This window comes from Bombina bombina, chromosome 3, assembly GCF_027579735.1.
Source record: "Bombina bombina isolate aBomBom1 chromosome 3, aBomBom1.pri, whole genome shotgun sequence".
NCBI lineage: Eukaryota > Metazoa > Chordata > Amphibia > Anura > Bombinatoridae > Bombina > Bombina bombina.
The window spans coordinates 752,839,082-752,855,847 of NC_069501.1; the positions used below are offsets into that span (position 1 = coordinate 752,839,082).

At 36.8% G+C, this 16,766-nt stretch overlaps 1 protein-coding gene across 1 annotated transcript in view; it reads left to right on the plus strand.

Moving 5' to 3' along the window:
* Positions 1-16,766, plus strand: part of DMD (dystrophin) — a 4,487,195-nt gene that overhangs the window by 2,258,185 nt on the left and 2,212,244 nt on the right. The window lies entirely within an intron of this gene.

Genomic DNA, 16,766 nt, shown 5'->3' on the forward strand with positions numbered 1-16,766 from the left:
TTTAAGACTTCTTTACTTTTTAGAATATTTAGTTTATAGGCTGTATATTATTTCTGGCCTACTTATCACCCAGGTACAGCTGTCTTTCTCATTAAAACAAGTGCAACCAAGCTGTTACTTTTATATAAAGCTTAAAACTCCTAGCAAGTCCATTATTTTCAGTTGACAGCACAAGACAGCTTCTTTCAATTATTAAAGTATGACCTTAAAAAATGCCCAACAAAAAGTTATTAATTTAATGATTTGTTTGGTGTATGAGCTTTGGTTGCACATTTATTTTATTTTTTAAATATTTATTTGTAATAGTGTTTTTTAAAGGGATGAACTTTGTTCAACAGACTCTTGAAGATTGAACCACTGGCTGGTCTTTAACTGTGCACATAATCTTATAAATCAACACTTTATTTTAATTATATTATTTTTTTATCAAATCAAGCAATATTAAATTATTATAATTAATAGATCCCTTTGATTGTTTCAATTTTAAATTTCCAACAGCAATAAATATAAATTTAATTTAATATAGCAATATTCCAAAATTTACCTTTTTACCTTTCTTATACAAAATGATATAGGGATCTTTATATCATAAACTTCACATAGATAATAACTGTCCAAACATGAAGCAGTCACAAGGAAGCAGATAGACTGATGTATAGATGAAGAGTGTGAAATTTTCCTTGACTAGATAAATAACATAAATGATGATGATGACACTGTGTATTCTATCATGAAAAGCCAGCTGTCTGACTCAATTTTGTTTAAACAATTCATGTGAAAACTTCACAAAACTTTTATAGTTGCAAAATATCTTCTTGTTTTTACATAACTCCAAAATAGTAAAGAATTTGTTTAAAATATTTTAAACTGAATTTCTATTAATCTTTCAAAAATCTTAATCAAAAAATATTACTGGGGAAGATAATTAAAGTCAGTATAAATATATTTAAATTTGGGTGTACTTTAAAGAAATTAAAGAAGGGTGAGCTTGCATTTTAAAATTATTTCTAGGTAGATAGATTGATTTATAAACACATAGATTTATATAGTTGCACCATTATGAACCTCTCATATCTATTTATAATTATTCTATTATCACTATTTAAAGAAATGATAGGTTACAGAGTAATACGCTCCTGTTAAGGTGTTAACTACGCTAGAAGAAAGCATTTTGTGAGTGTTGGGTTGCACTTATATTATGAGTTGAAAGTAAACTGTTTTCACTTGCGCGCTAACCCAACGAGCGCGTAAAAAGCTGAACTTAGGAAATAATGGGCAATCACCTATTCCGCCTATGGAAGTCAATGGAGCAAAAAAACCTGGAAAATAAAATTCACACTCTAATTGTGCGTGAACCCGATCGCATATTCTCAAGTGAGCTAACCCAACATGAAAATATGAATTTTTTACATTCCAATGTTCTTCACATAGAAGAATATATTCTATTTATTCATAAATACATATTTCTATATATTTATAATCTTTTTTGCACAAATATATGTCTTTTTTTCTAACACCTGTGACCTCATATCTCTAAGCCCTTATATTTTTTTAAATTATTTTTATTAGATAGTATTATTATGAGTGTAACTGTACTTTTTTTTTGTCTTATTGGATGTACTTTGAAATGTATTTTTGATGTGTTTTGTGACATTTTTTTGTTTTACAAAACAGTTAACCGGAGCTCTGAGGTGCATTATCTTCAATTGCGCTCAAGGGATTGCGTTTACTTTCAACTTGTAATACGAGCAAAAAACCTGACGCACACAAACAGCCTCAATAAAACCCTTTTCTCTTGTGTGCAACTGTTAGTGCCACTTGTAATCTAGCCCTTAATATTTTTACAATTTCCAAGGTTAATAATACTTGGAACACCAGAAAAATAAGTTATCCTATGACATTTGTAGTTAGTCATTTAAAGTGACACAGTCAAATCATAATTTTGAAAAATATAGATTGGTTAAAATATCATTCTGTTGATTAATTCAGTCACATTTAAGGATACACTAGGGAGGCCTGCTTGTTTGTTTACTATTGTAAATATCTTTAATTTAAAGCTATGACATTTTGAAGATTAAAAAGAAAACTGAATTATTGAAATCTTTTAGGACAATAATAATGATGAGAAATAGTAAGTTTAAAATTAGATGTAGGAATAGTATATGAGTGGGAAATAATAAAGCATACAGAGATTTGACTTTTTTAATGTGGGAAATTGTTTACAGCTTGCAAAATATTTTCGATTAATAAGCTGTAATACCTTAATTATCTAATTATATTATACTTAAAGGGACACTGAATCCAACTTTTTTCTTTCGTGATTCAGATAGAGCATGCAATTTTTTTTTTTATTTATATTTATTTATAACCAACATCGTGTACAAAATAAGTTCAATCTCTTTGTGCCTCGCAGGGCCAGAGGAAAAAAAAAAAAAAAAAAAAAAAAAAAAGAAGAAAAAGGAGAACATAATATATTGGAAAACATAACAGTTTTAAATTAAAGGTTTCACGGTCCAGTTTACTGGTCCCCTTGAATGGAATGTTTGTACACCTAGTTGGGGGTTTTCTAATTTTAAACATAATAAAATAAAATAAAAATTAAAAAAAGAAGAAAAAAAAAAAAAAAAAAAAAAGGGGGGGGGGAAAGGAGGAAGGGAAGGGGAGGGAGAGGGGTGATTACCTCCGATTACCATATACCTAGTAAGATTAATTCTGTATCTCTAAACGGGTAGATTATATATTCAATTTCACTCTCAGGTAGGGATTTTATAAATATAGACCACTTTAAGAAGAATCTCTTTACATCTTCTTCATTTTGTATGTCAGTATCCACTTGCTCAATAATACACTGTTTCTTTAAACAATTTTTAATTTCTTTTACACTCGGAGTTGTTCTTGTTTTCCATTTCTTTAAGATTAAATATCTACCAGCCAGAATAGTTAGGTTAATGATTTTAAGCTCCTTGAAGGATAGACCCTCATCCTGACTAAGTAAAACTACATTTGTGGGAGAGAGAGACAGAGAAGGAAGGCCTAGGCTGGTGTTTAACCAGTACTGTGTCTTAAGCCAGAATTTACGAATTTTCGGGCATTCCCATAACATGTGCAATAAGCTAGCTGAAGGAAAAAGGCATTTTGGGCACTTGTTAAAACTGGCCTGGCACTGTGCGCCTTTTTTCGGTGTGAAGTGTGACATATGCAGGATCTTAATATGCGATTCCCTCCAGGTTGTAGATAGGGTTGCCTGATGAACCTTTTGTATAGAGAGAGTAAGTGTAGTAAGAGTAAGAGATTCTTGTCCTAACACTTCAGCCCATTTATGCCTAATTTTTTCCAATGTCTCTGAACCTTTAAGTGAGATTATTATTTTATAGATATAAGAGATTGAGGTGAGCCCGTTCTTTACTAAAAGAATCCAATTATCAATACTCCCAAGTGACCATTCCCAACCAAATTCACTTGTTAGCTTAGTAGCGTAATGTCTTGCTTGCAGGTAAGCAAAAAAGTTTTTATTGGGGATGCCAAATTCTTCCCTTAGGGAGTCAAATGATCTAACACATCTCGTTTCAAAATCTAATAACTGGTGAACTTGCCTTAGACCTTGGATCTGCCATTGTGCAAATAAAGTCGATTGCATCCCTGCTGGAAATTGTGGATTATTTAAAAGTGTGTTATACCTAGATACCTTAGATTCAATAGATAGTTGTTTGCACAGCTTCTTCCACATTTGAATTGGATTGCAAATCGAACTTATTTTTTTTAATTCAAGAGGAAAAAGATTGTTATTGCAGTGTATGATAGCCCTCAACTCAATTGGATGGAGAATGTCGGCATCAAGTTCAGAATTTGTGATATAATCATTATTAGTTATCCAGTCTACTATAATACGAGCTAGGAATACTAGATTATAGTTCCTCAGGTCAGGGAGAGATAATCCTCCCAGTTTTGAAGGTAATGTCAATTTAGTTAATGAGATTCTAGGCTTTTTGTTCTGCCAAATAAACTCACGCAGAGCTATATTAAATGAAAGAATGTCTTTCCTTTTGAGAATCAATGGGGTATTCTGGAAAACATAAAGTATTTTCGGGAGAAGAGTCATTTTGTAAAGAGCGATGCGACCTGACAAAGAGAGAGGTAAATTCTGCCAATTTTTGAAAGCTTCTTTGACGATCTTAAGTATTGGAAGTATATTTAAAGAATACCAGTCATTAGGGTTATAGGAAATCCATATACCTAAATATTTAACCGAGTCTTGTATTATAGTGAAAGGAATTTGTATTGCTGAAGCTTTTGTCTTTTTGATCCAAAGTAACTCTGATTTAGCTGTATTTACCTTATAACCAGAGAATGATCCGAACTGATCTATTATCGAAAGGAGCTTGGGTATATTGTTAGCTGTATTTGATAGGTATATTAAAACGTCGTCAGCATAGAGTGCCATACGCATCTCTTTTTTTCTTACCTTAATTCCTTCCAATTGTTGACGTACTGCTAAAGCCAGAGGTTCGATTGCTAGGTCAAATAATAGGGGGGAGAGAGGGCACCCCTGTCTGGTTCCCCGTGCTAATGTTATGTCTTGCGTCAGATCTCCATTTACTATAATTTTCGTGGAAGCGTTTTTGTACAAATTATTAAAGAAACGGAGAAAGTTACCGCCTAACCCGAATTTTTTCAAAGTATAAGACAAATGATCGTAATGCACAGAATCAAATGCTTTTTCAGCATCAATAAAAATGATCGCCTTATCAGGGGTCTCCTCTCTCCTCCCAGTTTGCATCTCCTCCGTTATCTTAAAGTATTCGATTGTGAGGAATAATTCCCTAATTTTAGCTGAAGAATTCCGTTTTGAAATGAAGCCTGATTGATCTTTATGAATAATGGAAGGAAGGAAAGATTGCATCCTAGTTGCCAGAATAGCTGCTAACAGTTTGTAGTCAGTATTCAGAAGTGCTATAGGTCTATAGGATTCTTTCCTTACCGGGTCCTTCCCTGGCTTCAAAATAAGGGTTGTGTTAGAAGCAACAAAATCTAGTGACGGCGTACCCCCTCCAAGGTAGAGATCGTAAAATAAAGAAGATAAATATTTTGTTATTTCAGAGGATAGTATCTTATAAAATTCGTTCGGGAGGGAGTCAGGTCCTGGGGCTTTATTATAAGCTAGTTTATGGATTGCTGTAAGAATTTCTTGTTCAGTGATGGCGGAATTTAAGCGATCTGTTGTTTCGCTTGATAACACCGGATACGAAATTTTTTTCCAGAATTCCTCACGCTGTGTAAGATTTGATATTTTACCATTATAAAGGGTTTTGTAATATTCCTCGAATACTCGAAGAAGTTCTTCAGGTGTTTTAAATTGCCTGCCTTCTGATGTTATACTTTCTATTAAAGGAGAAGCTTTCTCTCGTTTGACCAGGTTTGCCAGGAGTTTGCCTGTTTTATTCCCGTAGTGGTATAACTTGGCCTGTAATCTAAGGTCTTTCTGTGTTGTTTTATATAAATAAAAAGAGTCTCTGTGTGCTAACGCAGAGATGTATCTGGACCATGTTTCTGAGGTTTGCTGATAGATATACCTGTTGTATGCGTTTGTTACTGCTCTAAGAAGCTCTCCTTCCCTTTTCTTATACTTTTTAGTCCTGGCTATATTATATGCGAGTATTTCCCCTCTTAAAACAGCTTTAGCTGTTTCCCAGAAAAGTGCTGGTCGTGAGATGTATTCCTGATTAAATTGAACATAATCACGAAATTTTGCTATCAACCAGTTTTTGAATTTGTTGTCAGTGCTTAAATATCGTGGGAATTTAAACCCTCTTTTCCCTGCCTGTGGATAGTTAGACTGAAATGCTAAGGAAATAGGGGCATGGTCAGATGTAGTGATTGGGAGGATTTCGGCTATAACTTTAGATTTACATAATCTCTCGTCAATTAGAAAAAGATCTATTCTGGAGAGTGTCTTATGTGCGCGAGAGTGACATGTGTACTCCCTCTCATCCGTATTTTGTGTCCTCCATATGTCACAGATCTTCAAATTTTTAGTTAATTTAATGAATAACTTTGATTCTAAATTATCTCTCTTTGTTTTTCGAGAAGTGGAGTTCTGTCTTAATCTATCAAGTGGATATTTAGGTGCCATGTTGAAGTCCCCCCCCAAGATCAAGTATCCCTCTGAAAGAAGCAAGAGTTTGTTTTGTAAGATTTCCCAGAACGGGAGACAGAAAACATTAGGAGCGTAAACATTACAAAGTGTGTACATTATTTTCATTATTTTAATTTTGACAATCAGATACCTTCCCTCTCTGTCTGTCTCAGTGTGTATTACTTCATAATCAAGCTTCTTTCCTAAAAGCATTGCTACTCCACTTTTCCTTTTGGTTGTGGATGAAAATAATACTTCTTTAACCCATGTAGTTTTAAGTTTAAGCACTTCTTCAGGTTTTAGGTGGGTTTCCTGCAAGAAGGCAATATCTGTGTTATTTTTTTTAAGGTGGGATAGCACTATTTTTCTCTTTATAGGGGATGTTAAGCCACCTATATTCCAAGATGTCAGTTTAAAAGTATTCCTTATATCCATCTAGGCAACATTAAAAAGGGGAGGAAAAAGCGGCTGAGAGGAGGAAGGGAAGGGAAGGGAAAAAAAAAACAAAAACAAAAAAAAAACACAAAACCATAACACAAGAAAAATGAAAACCTTAGTAACCCTTGTACCCCATAAAGCCAAGTACATAGAGGAAGTATAACCCCACTCCCTCTGTGACCCCTGAGGTTAAATGAATCCATCTTTATTAAAATAAGAAAGAAAAAAAAAAAAGGAAAAGAGAGAATAAAGGAGTAGAAGACGAACTCCAATTTACTTTCCCTCTACTCTATTCTGGTGCTGGGTATGTATCAACATAAAGTTTTTCAGCTTCCTGTGCTGATTCAAAGATATGAGTATGACCTTCTATCGCTATTTTCAGTTTTGCAGGGTATAGTAGTGTAGCCCAGGCCCCTTGTTTTATAAATTTTGTACAATATGGGGCGAGTTCTTTTCTTTTTGCAGCTGTTTCTGCTGAGTAGTCTTGGAACATGAGGATTTTTACCCCATCTATAAATATGGGCTGGTGTTTACGGTACGCTTGAAGCATAGTGACCTTATGCTGAAAATTTAAAATTCTTGCTATAATAGGTCTAGGTCTTGTATTCGCTCTGCTTGAATTAAAGGTCCCTATTCTGTGCGCCCTTTCAACAGTGATCTGGGGATGAGATTCAGGAATTTGGAGTAACCGGGGTAAAATATTTGACATAAAATTTGCTAGGTCTTCAAATTTTTTTCCCTCTGGGACCCCAATAACCCTTAGGTTGTTTCTCCTCGACCTGTCCTCCAGATCTTCAATTTTACTTTGCATTTTTAATACCAAACTGCTTGTAAAATCAAGTGTAGATTTATAAGATATAGTCTGGTCTTCAAGATCTGATATTCTTTGTTCAACTTCAGAAATTCTATATGCAAATTGTTTAACTTCGTTGGATAAGGACGCTATATCCTGTTTTATTTCATCTCTCAATGATTCAAATTTAGGGTTTAGGGCTGAAGAAATGCTGTTAACAAGTGTTTGAATATCAATAGTTTCCATCGTGGATGGAGGATTTATCATTGGTAGTTGTGATTCTGTCAAAGTTTCAGGAAGAGGTTTATTCTTTTTCTCTCTTTGTCTGCCCGCCATAGTTAAAGGAGGTGTTTTGGGGTGACCATGCAAAAATTTGTCCATGTGCACTTTTTAATTTATTAAGATGTGTTGCGTGATTTTTTGTGAGGGAGTGGAGAAAAAAAAAAAAAAAAAAAAAAAAAAAAAGGGGAGGGAGTGAGGGAGATAGGAGTGGGTTTGTGAAGTGTTTTCGTGAGGAAAAAGGGAGGATTCAGTGTTTGTGAAAAAGTTAGATGGGTTGTGACCTACCCAATTGTTCACTTTATATTGTGAAAGAAAAAAAGGAAAAAAGAATAAATTGGACAAAAAGCAACTAGAAAGTTCATGTGTTATAAGTGAGGGATTTTGTGATTTTAGTGTGTATATTCTCCTTAGATCCTATGGGGGGAAACAGCGGTTTAGGATTAATAATCCAACTTTCCCTACCCCTTTTATACCCTTTCTTTAACTTCCCTTAGGTTTTCCAATTGATTTGCCTCTTCTGACCTTTAAAGAACTGTATTTGTATGTGTAGTTAACTTACTCAATTAAGAGACTATTTTTCCTCCCCCTCTTCAGCTCTCAGTCCCCTTCTTGATTGGACAGTTATAGGTTTATAGTGTTATTCTTTTAATAGTGGGAGAAGGGCCCACCTAAGGTGGAAGGAAAGGGAGCCATAAAGGAGAGAGGAGTTGGCAAAGAAAAAAAGAAAAGTAGGAAAAAAGAAAGGAAAAAAAAAATTGAGAGACTCCAACAATGGCACCTGTTAGTCAATGCATTACTACCTTGACTCACAGAGAAAAAAAAACAGCAGCAGTTAGCTATTCTAGACTTCATGCAGTGTTTCTATACCTCTTAGTAATTTAACAATAAATCTAAACTGTGTCATACAAACATTTATGATTTATACAGGTAGACCAGCAGACTACAATGTTGCATTCAGTATCCTTTCAGTCCTGAATAGCAGGAAGGGGAAAAAGAACCCTATGTTGTAGGCCACTTAATGTTCTCTTCTTTGTACAAATAAAAATTGCTGATAAATGTACAAATATTCACGTAGGTATTTTTAAAGTACTTCTTCCCAGCATTCCCAGAGAAAATGTTCTAGCCTTTATGGGAAAGGTTATTTTCTCCCGTATTGAATTTTAGCAGAGTGGACGTTTATACTGCTCCCCCCTGAATGTTAACATATCTTTCAGCCGAAAAGTTTATAGGATTGCCAGACTCACCCCTCTTCAACTTCTGTCTCCCTCAAGTCAGTTGCAGGGAGCGTCAACTCTTCTTGCGGGATTGGCAGGAAGCCCACTCAAGGAGAGACTGTTTCTCGCCGCAGTTGTTCCAGCTAGGCGGTTTAGTGTAATCCCTGATGACCTCTACTCCTCTCACGCAACAACGGTGGGAGAGGAGAAAGAGGGCCAGCCGATGCTTTCCTTCTGTGTTGGTGCAGTCCGCTGTTTGCGCCCCCCGCTCTTGAAGAACCAGCCTCCCAACCCCTCTCTCGCAGCACCGGTGGGAGAGGGGGGAGCTTTAGAGAGGTGCCTGCGTTCTCGCCAGAAGAGCCTCGCGAGAGGTACCGGAACCGGAGACCAGCAAGCTTTAGCACTACACAGCAGGGGGAGTCCCAACCTGTTCAGCTTGCATCAGCCACATCCATAGACCCACCGCAAATCCTGTCAGAAGCCTGCCTCTCCCCGCTGGAGTCAAACACCAGCGATCCGCCTCTCGCCTCCTGTCAGTCCCCGTCACCCGGAGGGGGCACGATTTACTTGTCGCCACTAAGAGCGAGGGTCACGAGCCGTTCGCGGGTACAGTCCTAAGCAGCACGGGGGGGGTGAGCCTCCGCAATCCCCCGGGTAAGAGCCTCAAGGGGAGCCACAGTTGGTAACCGTACGAGCCGTTTGTAAAGTCCAGTTTTTTAAACACTCAGTCAACCTATTGGGGGGGGCTGAAAGGTCCTGCTTCTTTTAGGGGAAATAAATTTTTATCCTGGTAAGCAGTTTTCTCCCTTCACCAGCAATCTAGCTAGCGGCTGTTTACAGGGAGAAGTTTGATTTTCAGATAAGGCTTTTCTTTATTTACGAATGTTCAGGTATATGTAAAATTTTTCCATGTTTTTCAGTGGGGCTTCTTTTACTTCCTCTTATCCTTTAAACTTGGCTTAACATGCTTTAACAGCGAGTTGTATGAACGCTGTAATGGTTCCAGAAGCGTTGATTCAGGCAATCCATAGAGCTATCCCAGCATCTGGGATATGGCGCGAAGGTAACCGCCAGCAGCTGTGGGACAGGAGCTGGAGCTCAGCAGCACTTGCTATGCTCCTCCTCCACCGGAACCCAGAGCATGCAATTTTAAGTAACTTTCTAACTTACTCCTATTATCAATTTTTCTTCGTTCTCTTGCTATCTTTATTTGAAAAAGAAGGCATCTAAGCTAAAGCGCCAGTCAATTTTTGGTTCAGACCTGGATAGCACTTGTTTATTGGTGGGTGAATTTATCCACCAATCAGCAAGAACAACCCAGGTTGTTCACCAAAACCGACATGTAAACTTACAATCTTGATTTTCAAATAAAGATACCAAGAGAATGAAAAAAATTTGATAATAGGAGTAAATTAGAAAGTTGCTTCAAATTGAGAGTCTTCATTAAGTGGTGTCCTCAGACTGATTTAAGGCCAATCCCCCCCCCCCCCCCTTAGAGAGCTGCTAGTGAAAGACAGAGGGGGGATTGGAGTATGGGGCAGTGAAAGAATCAATACCAGTGAAGGAGTAAGTTGTGTGTCGCGGGGACTGGTCCCTTAGCCTCCTCCTGTTGGGTCGTTGACATACTCCTTATAAGTGCTCCTTTAGCACACACCAGCTCCTTTCACATTACAGATTTCCCTACCATGCTACCAACCTGCATGCCCATCTCGAGTTAGCGCACTCAAAGGTATATTTATATAGAAATAGCATTGTGTCTTATATTCGCAGTGTTAACTTTCTTTCTAGCTGCATTAAAAAATTATGTCTGCCCTTTTTTCTCTCAATGCTTATATTATGTTGCATTGGTCATTGCTACTTGTTCCTATATAAAAAAAATTGTGTGGAAGGGGTTACGTTTAATCTGTTTTGTCCTAGAGAGAACATATTTTTGTTTAATTTTTTTCTTTGAGAGAATCTCTATTCTGTTCACATTGCTCTCATTAGATAATCCCTGATTCTATATTCTGTCCCCAAATACATTGCATTACACAATACTATATTTTGATTTATGTTTTCTGTCTGTAACTTTTCCATGATGGAGCATTCTGGAACAATCCTCGCCTCAATATTTTATGTTTATCCTTTAGTAGGCAAATCCACTTGTTTCTTAAACTTAAGTGTATATCTTGCAAGCTTATGCCTGTTGTTTTCTACTCAGCCTTACCATTATTATATTTGATAACCTTATGCATGCTAACCATTTAAAAGCTGCTTTTGACTCTAAAAGAAATGTCCTTCCTTTTTTGTTTTGTACAAGGCAGTTAATTGGGATTTGCTCCAAGAGTTATATATGTTGTGCGCTTCACTGTTTCAGAGATGATGTCTCCAGAGATGATGTCTCCTTCAAGTAAGCGCAAAAGAGTCTCTGACAAGCAACCTGCTGTTGATTTTTCTAGCCATTCTAAATCTCTAAAGATCAGATCTGATAAAAAAAAGTTATTTTGATCAGAAATAAGTGTCTGATCAGGATACAGAATCCTCCTCTTTTATGTTCAAGCTTGAACATCTTCTCACTCTACTGGTTACATGTCTAAACCAGCTTCCAATGTTGCTTGTGTTGCAGTGGCTGCTACTGTTTGGTATGACAAGCTTTCTAATCATATTACAGAAGATAATAAAGATGAAGATTTTCAAAATTGTTGGAAACTTCCTAAGGCAGCAAATGACTTTGGGGTCCATTTATTAATGTGCGGATGGACATGATCATATATAGCGGATCATGTTCGGCGTACATCGATAAATGCAGATAGCATACACTGTCAGAATTTATCATTGCACCAGCAGTTCTTGTGAACTGCTGGTGCAATACCACCCCCAGCAGATTTGTGGCCAATCGGCCGCTAGCAGGGGGTGTCAATCAGCACGATCGTATTCGATTGGGTGGGTTGCTGTCCGTCACGTCAGAGGTGGCGGGCGAGTTAAGGAGCAGTGGTCTTAGGACCGCTGCTTCTTAACTTCCACTTCAGCCAGAACTGAAGTGGAGTGGGTCTGAGGCAGCATCCGCTGCTTCTTAAATAGACCCCTTTATCTGTGTTGCTATTGTTAACATAATTGGAATTAATACTAAAAATATGGCCTTATCAGATTTGACCAGAAGTGCATTTCAGCTCAAGCTTTGGTCAGCTGACAAGGTATCTAAGTTTAAACTTTTATCTCTTCCTTTTCAGAGAAAATTTTCTACTGTGATTGGAGGTAAATTAACTTTTCTAACTCAGGATCAGAAACTTAAGTGAAGGAACAGAGCTACTGATCACTTTAATTCCTTTTGTCAATCTAGGAGCCAAAGCGGGTCCTCCTCTTCACAAAAACAGGATTTTTCCAGATCCTCTTGGAAGTCCAACCCAAATTGGAAAAAGGCTAAACAGTCAGAAAGCCTTTTTTTTTTTTACAAAGTTAGCTGATGGGGCAGATTCATTTCTGGTAGGGGGCATATTACACCTTTTTGGGAAGGCCTGGTTTCGGTCTATTCTAGGTCCTTGGATTCTAAAAATAGTTTTTCACAGTTACAAAATGGTTTCAGGTCAAGCCTACCCAGGAGAAGTTTCTTTTATTTCATGTTCCAAAGAACCCTGTAAAGGCTCAATCCTTTTCTTCAATGTATTCTGGGTCTAGAACTCACTGAAGTGGTAGTTCCAGTTCCTGTATCAGAACAAGGCCAGGGTTTTTATTCCAACCTGTTTATTATTTAAAAAAAAGAAGCCACATTTAGGCCTATTCTGTATTTTAAAACTTTAAAAATGTTTCTCAGGTTCCTACCTTCAAATTGGAAATATTTCAGACTAATTTACCATCTTTTTAGCAGAAAAAATAATAACCTTTCTATGAATATCTAAACTACTCCAGTTCCTGGGATTTACTTTCCAGAACAAACATTTTCTGTACAATTTTAAAAAGGTTTGGGGAATTCTATTGTCTAATACAAACTCTAGGTATTTTGGTGGCTCCATACCTGGTATAAGCTTAATATTTATCAAATGATGAGCAGCAATAGCTAATGAGTCAAATTGCTGTTTAATGCTGTTGTATCCTTTTCTTGACAGATTTTGTGTTTTTTTCCTACCTATGCCAAGCTACACAGACATTTGATAACATAAATAACAAATTGTGAATCACAGGTATAGTGTCCTTATAGACAAACTTTTACCTGCTCTTGAGTGGGATGCTGTGCCACTGTGAATTGAAAGGTATTAGAGGTGACAGCTGTTAAAATCGCCAAACAATTTATCACCCATATTTTGCACAGTCCTACATGTATAAGGGGCTTCAATATCTGCCCTAATTTATCTCTCAAGTGTGGATTTCTTTTATAAAAGAAAAATGTTGGATATCTTAACACATTCCAAATAAACTATATTCTGATAGGATTGTCTAATGCTTTCTAACATTCTTTTTAACAGGCTTCACATATTGACCATATTATAACACTTACGGCATGCATTCTACTGTCCTATTGACCTTTTCTTAGTTACCAATTCTAATTTTGGAATAACCTTAACTTTTTGTTTGTGTAATTCGCTAGGGTATCCCCAATCCCTACTAAGAAATTTGTTTACAAATTAAGTCAAACTATTGTCTAATTTAGGCTCACCACTTACAATTCTTTGGGCACAAAGTTAATGACTAAAGGGTAAACTTTTGACAGTTTGAGCCAGAACAGACACATAGAATCTAATGCTCTTGTAGTCTAAGATTGTACCCACTATATAGAAAACTTATATATATATATATATATACTGTATATATATATATATATATATATATATATATATATATATTTTTTTTTTTTCAATCAATGACTGCACTCGCTGGATTTAGATAGAATATTAATTATTTGTTATGTGGTAACGTTTCAGGGTTCACAGACCCCTTCCTCAGACCAAACACAGTGCAAATAAAAATGGTAACTTTTAAACCCAAGCTCCTCCCATCAAACAGTGCAAATAATTGTGCAATCACATGGTTGCCTGGATACCAATATAAACAGAAATTGCAAAAAATACAAGAAACAAAACACAACAGAAATAAAATGTTTCCCCATCAGAGATGTGATAGCTATACAGAAATAAGCAAAGTGTGTAGTGTAATATTTACAAATATCATTCAATAATATAACAAAACACCATTCTAGTGTATCAGGCCCTATATAATGCTTATAATTATATCACAAAGGATCCTACACTTGATTAGTTATTATATCACAGGATGCAATATCATAACACATAGACAGTGAATGCAGGTGCGGGAGCCTCATGTATATAAACTCGTGTATGTGGGATGTTATATAATTGGATTAGAAATAAACCGTGTCTCATATGACTCATAAGTTGCGCTTGTAAATATAGTAGTATCGTACATTGTCAGGTTAGCATTGTGTGTGCCATACGTACAATGGTATCTGCAAGGAATAGAGTTTGCCTGTATAAACAGTCATCAGGATAGTATTATTTTACCTAACCGTTATTCAATATGTGCAGGGGTTTGAGTGTATACAAAGTATGTGTGCTTACAACTCCACCTACTATATATTTAAAAAATCCATTCGTAGGAAAAGAGTCGTTCATTTGTTGCTGAGCAACATCCACATTCGCAAATTGTTTGGGCGCAATTACGGAGCCAGCGAGTCAGTGGCTCTATTCAAAAGCGCATGGCTAATTTGCATAAATTCAGTGCGTGTATGACGCTAGGCTAGTAGTGTATAACCACTTCTGCAAGCCCTGTTACCCAGGCATTGATGTACATATTGTGACAGGCTAAACAGTAAAACAACAGGGTAAGCAGTGATTATGGGATTACACATTCAGTCTGAATCTCATTTAGAGTGCCAACGTTATTGTGAACTATTTTTTATTTAATGTAGTGTGGCTGCAATTTACCCCAATTAAGCAAATAAACACTGTGATCATAAATGTGCTTATATTTATTTTGTGCCTATATATCAAGGTCCTATGGGGAGGGTATGATAGCCACTTAAATGGCCCGGTATCTAGCTATCAGTATGCTAATTATTATATTAAACACAATTCTCTGCAGGGATAAATAAATAAGTTTACAGAGAAGAAAAGAAGGTCCAATGGCACTAATAGTAAATTTATTGAAACTTCCTATAGCTCAAATTCAATAAATTAATACAGTAATTGAAATATACATAGAGCAACGTGGTGCTGTACAGGGAGTGCAGAATTATTAGGCAAATGAGTATTTTGACCACATCATCCTCTTTATGCATGTTGTCTTACTCCAAGCTGTATAGGCACGAAAGCCTACTACCAATTAAGCATATTAGGTGATGTGCATCTCTGTAATGAGAAGGGGTGTGGTCTAATGACATCAACACCCTATATCAGGTGTGCATAATTATTAGGCAACTTCCTTTCCTTTGGCAAAATGGGTCAAAAGAAGGACTTGACAGGCTCAGAAAAGTCAAAAATAGTGAGATATCTTGCAGAGGGATGCAGCACTCTTAAAATTGCAAAGCTTCTGAAGCGTGATCATCGAACAATCAAGCGTTTCATTCAAAATAGTCAACAGGGTCGCAAGAAGCGTGTGGAAAAACCAAGGCGCAAAATAACTGCCCATGAACTGAGAAAAGTCAAGCGTGCAGCTGCCAAGATGCCACTTGCCACCAGTTTGGCCATATTTCAGAGCTGCAACATCACTGGAGTGCCCAAAAGCACAAGGTGTGCAATACTAAGAGACATGGCCAAGGTAAGAAAGGCTGAAAGACGACCACCACTGAACAAGACACACAAGCTGAAACGTCAAGACTGGGCCAAGAAATATCTCAAGACTGATTTTTCTAAGGTTTTATGGACTGATGAAATGAGAGTGAGTCTTGATGGGCCAGATGGATGGGCCCGTGGCTGGATTGGTAAAGGACAGAGAGCTCCAGTCCGACTCAGACACCAGCAAGGTGGAGGTGGAGTACTGGTTTGGGCTGGTATCATCAAAGATGAGCTTGTGGGGCCTTTTCGGGTTGAGGATGGAGTCAAGCTCAACTCCCAGTCCTACTGCCAGTTTCTGGAAGACACCTTCTTCAAGCAGTGGTACAGGAAGAAGTCTGCATCCTTCAAGAAAAACATGATTTTCATGCAGGACAATGCTCCATCACACGCGTCCAAGTACTCCACAGCGTGGCTGGCAAGAAAGGGTATAAAAGAAGAAAATCTAATGACATGGCCTCCTTGTTCACCTGATCTGAACCCCATTGAGAACCTGTGGTCCATCATCAAATGTGAGATTTACAAGGAGGGAAAACAGTACACCTCTCTGAACAGTGTCTGGGAGGCTGTGGTTGCTGCTGCACGCAATGTTGATGGTGAACAGATCAAAACACTGACAGAATCCATGGATGGCAGGCTTTTGAGTGTCCTTGCAAAGAAAGGTGGCTATATTGGTCACTGATTTGTTTTTGTTTTGTTTTTGAATGTCAGAAATGTATATTTGTGAATGTTGAGATGTTATATTGGTTTCACTGGTAAAAATAAATAATTGAAATGGGTATATATTTGTTTTTTGTTAAGTTGCCTAATAATTATGCACAGTAATAGTCACCTGCACACACAGATATCCCCCTAAAATAGCTAAAACTAAAAACAAACTAAAAACTACTTCCAAAAATATTCAGCTTTGATATTAATGAGTTTTTTGGGTTCATTGAGAACATGGTTGTTGTTCAATAATAAAATTAATCCTCTAAAATACAACTTGCCTAATAATTCTGCACTCCTTGTATATAAAACAAAATGTGAAAAAATCCTAGGGGGTGGAAAACCTCCTATTAAAGTATACACATATAGCACTCAGGAAGTTGTGAATAGATATATTCTGGAATGAGGTCACTAACCATGATCTCGCCATGTAATAA